The 6,000-nt window shown below is 46.1% G+C and overlaps 1 long non-coding RNA gene across 1 annotated transcript in view; it reads right to left on the reverse strand.

The window, feature by feature from the left end:
• Positions 1 to 1,984: 1,984 nt before the first annotated feature.
• The window catches only part of LOC111732322, a 7,678-nt gene continuing 3,662 nt past the window's right edge, over positions 1,985 to 6,000 (reverse strand). Inside the window, exons 2-3 of the long non-coding RNA XR_002777502.1 lie at positions 5,007 to 5,089; positions 1,985 to 2,227 (exon numbers count right to left, since the gene is read on the reverse strand). This is a non-coding gene — a long non-coding RNA (uncharacterized LOC111732322). The remainder of the gene's footprint in view (positions 2,228 to 5,006; positions 5,090 to 6,000) is intronic.

The following is a 6,000-nucleotide window of genomic DNA, read 5'->3' on the forward strand; positions in this document are numbered from 1 at the left end:
ATCAAAGAGTCTTTAACGTCATTCATGCAAAGCTTTCTATTAGTGCTATCAAGCGCTGATGGATTTCTAATCGGGCATCCTTAGCAAGCAGGAGAACTCTAAAACTCTCTGATTTTGTATGAAGCAACTCTCATTTGTACGTTTCTGTGGTCTGGCCTGGTGCAATGTTTATTCCTTTATACTCAGTCTGGTTTATTTTAGGCCTATGGGCCAGATGATTTGTACAGGAGGGTGATTTGTATAGGAGGGCAGTTGTGTTGTTTTTAGTGAATCCTTGAAAATTATAAAACACTTAAGCCAAATGAGGGGTCCCGTCACCTGGAGTTTCTTAGGAGAAAATGACTTTTCAAAGAGTGTGGGAATTATCAAGAAAATAATTTTTCCCTTGAAATGATGTGTTGGTACACAAGAGGGCTGTTGGTCAGGATACCAAGAGGAAGTGGTAACAGGAACGTAAGGAAATGTGTTGCCGTTTTCATGGCTAGATGAACAGGAGACCATTGCACCCTTTCCCCATTTATCTTCTCATTTTAAAAAGTGGCAGGACTCGGGTACAGCTCGATTGTTCAGGAAAATAAAAGATACCTGAGGCATGGATAGAAAAACCACAAACGGTAAGTAAAATAAGAAAACCGGGGATCGCTTTTTTTCCTGTTTACTAACGTTCACACTGAGCTGTGTACTTTGGTTACCATGGTTGTGTGGTATCTGATGTCACCAGCCACGCCATATAAAATCACAGAGGCCACGACAGGCAGGAAGAGAGGCCTGGCCTTGTTGTCTGAGTGATACAAATAGCCCAGTGTGTTGGATGTGAGCCTGAGTGTACTTCAGCCGGATGAGCCCAGCCCTGAGCACACTCGCTGCAGCCTCACCTCTTCTCTTGCCTCCTCCTGCCCCCTAGTGGAAAGCTATGGGAAAGCATGGGAGTCCACCTGGGGGTCTTTGCACGAACTGAAATACCATTGCCTGCGAGCTGGCCTCTCCCAGCCTTGTTCCCAGGCATTGTCTGTGCATGTTCTGGAGAATCAGAGCTCTCCTGGGATGCTCTGGAATCTACCTAGGATGAACACCACCGTTTCCTATGTCATTTTCCTGGGACCTTCAACTACCCTTGCCTGCCCTGTTCCCCAATTTGCAGGTACCTCCCCCTTGTTCAGTCACCACGCCAGACATACCTTTTCTGGAAAAGACAAATTATTCCTTCTTTGGGTCCTGCAAACTGTAGAGAACCAACAGAGTACTGGGCTATCGAACAAGTTCCACATGGGAGTGTCTATTGCCTTTTATATGTCCCTATACAATTTATTCATAAAAATCTACTAGATGCCAGGCCCCGGAGACACGGAAGAAACTGGGTGAGTGTTCCTGCCTGGAGGAGCTCACAGCCCAGAGAAGGAACAGCTCGTCCATCAGTTGCCATGTGAATGAGGTCCACGGTGCTAAAAAGACATCAGCCAGTGCTGTGCTTTGGGAATGAAGACTGTGGGGGAAGAGGCATTTGGATTTGCTGTGGGTTCTTGGCACCACAAGGTTAGCCCAGCAACTGTGACTCAGGAAGATAAAAGAGGTTGGTACAGGCCATCTTGACAGCACACACCTCTAGAATACTCTGGTCGTGCTGGGTATTTTCATTCCTGCCCAAGTCACAATAATCTGACTGTCTCAGCCTGTGTGGAAGCTGCTAAGAAGAGGCAGACATCACCATGAGCTCCCTTCGATGACGCACTGCATGATTTTCCCACTGTGACAGCCCTCGGCTCCTGCCAACACTCTGCTCTGCTTTGCTCACTTCAAGCCTCCCTTAGTTTTTCTGAAGCCCCATTTTTCCACCTCGTGGATTCACAGATATTGAAGACCTAGAAAGAAAAAAAGGAAATTATCTCAGATGACTCAGGAGCCCTCCTGGTCTCTGTGATCTGTGTACAGACTCGCACATTAAAAGCTGGGGGTAATAATATTGTCATCTGTGAAGGAAAAGCTGAAAGAAAAACATACTCATGTTCTTCTAAACTCCTGGCTTTGGGCAAAAATTACTGCAGGGAAGATGCATTCTCAGCTCTGGCCTGATGGCTGAACACTGCATCTGGGGTGAGGGTCCCTGTAAAGAGCCCCCAAAGATATCGTGTTCCTGGGTGAAGGCAGCATCTTGTTCATCTCTCCCTGATGCAGCCGATGTTTGTGGGATGAATGGTTGCCACCCCAAGCCCTGCTAGGTCCCTGAGCCCTGGAAGATATAAGGGTTGTGAAGTGAAACCAAATGGCAGGCCTTAGACCCCTAGACTTATGATACTTGAACTAATAGGGGAAATGACTTGCCTGCTACAAAACTGCTGAAAGAGATGACAGTTAGGGAAAGATGGAAATCACCTACGGGAGAGAAGAATGGATCATCACTCCACATCCATCGGGAGGCAGAGGTACCAGCGAGGGCAGCCACAGCAACACAGCCATTGTGCCCCCTGAAGAGAACAAGGGAGCTGTGGGTCAGTAGCCGAAGGTGCTTGGGGACGAAGGCTGCAAGGCCCTACTGGGGTGGCAGCAACACACATACACAGAGCCCCTAAGAAGGACCCCTCAGGACTCTGCTCCCAACTTGGCCCTTCTCCCCTCTGCAGAAGAGAGCTGGCCTTAGTCAGGAAGAATAGGGTAGAGGGGGAGGAAGGCATAGCCAAAGACTTCAGGGAATTCACCCCAAATCCTCGGTTTTCCCCAGGGCTGTCGTGGCCTGGGGAAAAGAAGTTACGTATTAGTATAAATGGTGAGCACTCTGCAAATTTTGTAATTAGTTGAAAGAAACTTCAACATTCTATTTTAGGATAGTATACATTCAAATTATCTTTCTGTGCCCCAGCTTTGGGTTCTATTATATTCTCACTCTTCTTGCTTTTCTTTTATTTCCTCCATGCACCCTCAGTAGCACCCATAATTCGTTCATTCACTCAACAAATATTGATCGAATGCCTGCCCTTTGCTGGGTCATACTAGATACCAAGAATACAATGTCAGCAAAAACAGACATAGTCTCTGCCCTCATGGAACTTATACAATAGAGAAGATGAGCTTGCTCAAATACCCACACAAATTAACATAACACTGCAATGTGTGGTACCCTGAGTATATAATAAAGGGTTTGATTTAATAAGGGATGTCAAAGAAATCTCTAAGGAAATGATGAGTGAAATGAAATATGAAGGAACAATTGGACTCACTAGGCCAGGTGGGTCCCCTGCATCAACGTGGTGGGCTGGCACCTGTGTCTTCAAACTGTGGAAGACGCAAGTGTGACCAAAGCTCAGACAGTGAGTGGGGCAGGATGCACGACAAGGCTGGACTCAGGGCAGACCATGCACAGAGAGCTACTGAAGTGTTTAAGTGGATGGGCAATTGATCAAATGTGCATTTCAGAAAGGTTGCTCCAGCCTCCCTGGAGACAAAAGCTTGGAAAGAGTCATATGTGGATGTCATGAGACTAGTTGAGAAGCTGTTACATGTGAGTTCAGGACTAGGGGAAGAGCAACAGAGGAGAGAAAGTGGGGGGGTGGGGGGGTGGGGATTCTATTTGGGAAGTACAATTACCAGGTCACAATGATGGAGTAGATAGGCTTACAATATATTCCACACGTGTACAATCTTCTAACAACCTCCCTGCAATGAGCTGCTCTCTTTGTGGGCTAGATTACCATCTGAGGTAGCATACAACTTTCCCCTCTTTTGGGTTGTCTCTAAGGATGACTTCGTAGTTTCTTTTTAGCTTTCTTTAAAAATGAAGGGAAGGAATGTCCATGACTCCTGGAACATATCAACTCAAAGGTCATGAGTTGGAATGATAACAACTCAGATTACAGGACTGTCCACCTCCAAGCTCTCATGACCTTAACTGAAGGGCCGAGGGCTGGGCACCAGAGCTTCATACCGCGATGGGCTGCTGCAACATTAGATCTGCTGATTAAGTGCTCAAAATTCATGCACTGTCCAATTAATCAAAGTATTCTTCTACCACATGCTCAGAGGATGCTGTTGCGAGATTCCTGCATCAGCTGGGAGTGGAACTAGCTACCAGATGCCCTCTTCAGCTGAGGAGCTTTGCTTCTGCAAAACAGTCACTGATCTGTTCCAGGAATGGTGTTTCATTGCTGTGCTGTGCTGTGCTGTGCTGTGCACTGGGGGTTGGAACATGAAGAAAACTTTTTGCCCTCCAGTATCTGCAGCCTCGCAGATCTACCAGTCAGAACAGCATAGGATGATGCACAAAGGCAAAGGGCTGTGGGGACCCCCAGGCAGGGGACAGGAGCTTTGCCCAGCTGACTTAGGAAGGTTTTCCAGAAGGTGCATCTGAGCCAGGTGTCAAGGGGCGAGCAGGAATTCATCCAGAGAAGAGGAGACTAGTTGTTTCAGGCAGAAGGATACCTAGTAGTAAAGTGTGGTCAACAGTGCCCCAGGGGTGATGGTGGGGGCTGTAGGAAGATCTGAGACTGGAGACAGAGCTCTGGTGCGTTCACTGGAGGTTCTTAACTTGGTGCTTTAGGGAATATTAGTATTAGTATTTCTATCGCATCTAAAATGTAGGTGCTTAAAACAACAAACATATAAAGAAGTACAAATTAGTAGTGGATAATTGGTCACGGTGATGGGGACCACGGCAGAGGGAATGCAGTTAGCATTAATATGATGGCCAGGTGGAGGGCCAGAGGAGGGAGGCTGAAGAGGGCATCTGGTAGCTAGTTCCACTCCTAGCTGGGGGGAGCATTTGGGGGGATCATTTTATGAACTATATAGATGTCTAACCAATGTACTATATACTCGAAACTAATTTAAATAAATAAATTTAAAAAATAAAAAGTTAATAAAATAAAATAAAATAAAAACAAGTATTATCTGACAGTTTCTGTGGATCAGGAATCTGGACACAGCTTAGTGGTCCTCTGGCTCAGGGTCTAAAAGGCTACAGTCGAGGTGTCAGCTAAGGCCACAGTCATCTCAAGGTTTGACTGAGGGCGGATCACCTTCCAGGCTCACTCACGTGGCTGCTGGATCTCAGGCCCTCCCTGGCTCCTGGCTGGAGACATCAGTTCCTTGCCACGTAGGGCTCTCCACAGGGCAGTGCACAACATGAGAAATGGCAGTGAGAGAAAGAGAGAGAGAGAGAGACGGAGAGAGAGAGAGAGAGAGAGAAGAATAAGAATGAGAGGGAAAGATAGTCTTTTCATAACATAATCTCGGAAGTGACATCCCACGACTTTTGTTGTATTCTATTTGATTAGAGACTCACTAGGTCCAGCCCACATGCAAGGGGAGTTTGCACAGGGTGTGAATACTAGTAGGTGGTGATCGATCATTGGGGCCATTTTAGGCTGAGCACATATACCAGAGCTATTTAAGACATGATCTTGGCAGTATCCCACTCTGCATAAATTATATAGAGAGACGTATAATTTTGCTGCATATTAGTTTGTTTTTGTTGATGGGTACACTCTGGTCCCCAGGAGCCCTGAAGAACAGTGTGCTTCATTTCACATCTCTCCCTAAGGATTTTTACACAACCCACTTGGCACTCAGGCTGTTATTATTAGATAAATTCAGCCCAAAGCTGCCTGTGTGGGTACAGATAGGTAGGAAGGTAGGGAGGCAGAGAAAGGAAGTGATCAGGCCCCTAAATTGAATAAAGAAAAAGGTCACACGCCAACTAAAAATTAGAAGTGAATCTGAGTGGAACTAAGTATCACGGTTGACAGCTCATACACGCGATGCCAACTTGCCACAGCTTGGCAGCGCCCTTGGTTTTCCCACATGCAACTGAAAATAGCTAGCATTCATCCTGAGGGAGTGCTAGCTATACCTCGCTGCTCATTCAAGCTGGAAGCAGTCTGCAATTATTTTGCTGAAATTAGATACAAATGAAGTTGCCACTTCCGGAACCCTTTCTCCTGTACTATTTTACAAAAAAGAAAGTGATTTTTGAACTCTTAGAGTTTAGTTTTGTTTTGTTTTTTAAATACA

Source organism: Pteropus vampyrus, unplaced genomic scaffold, assembly GCF_000151845.1.
Source record: "Pteropus vampyrus isolate Shadow unplaced genomic scaffold, Pvam_2.0 Scaffold12, whole genome shotgun sequence".
NCBI lineage: Eukaryota > Metazoa > Chordata > Mammalia > Chiroptera > Pteropodidae > Pteropus > Pteropus vampyrus.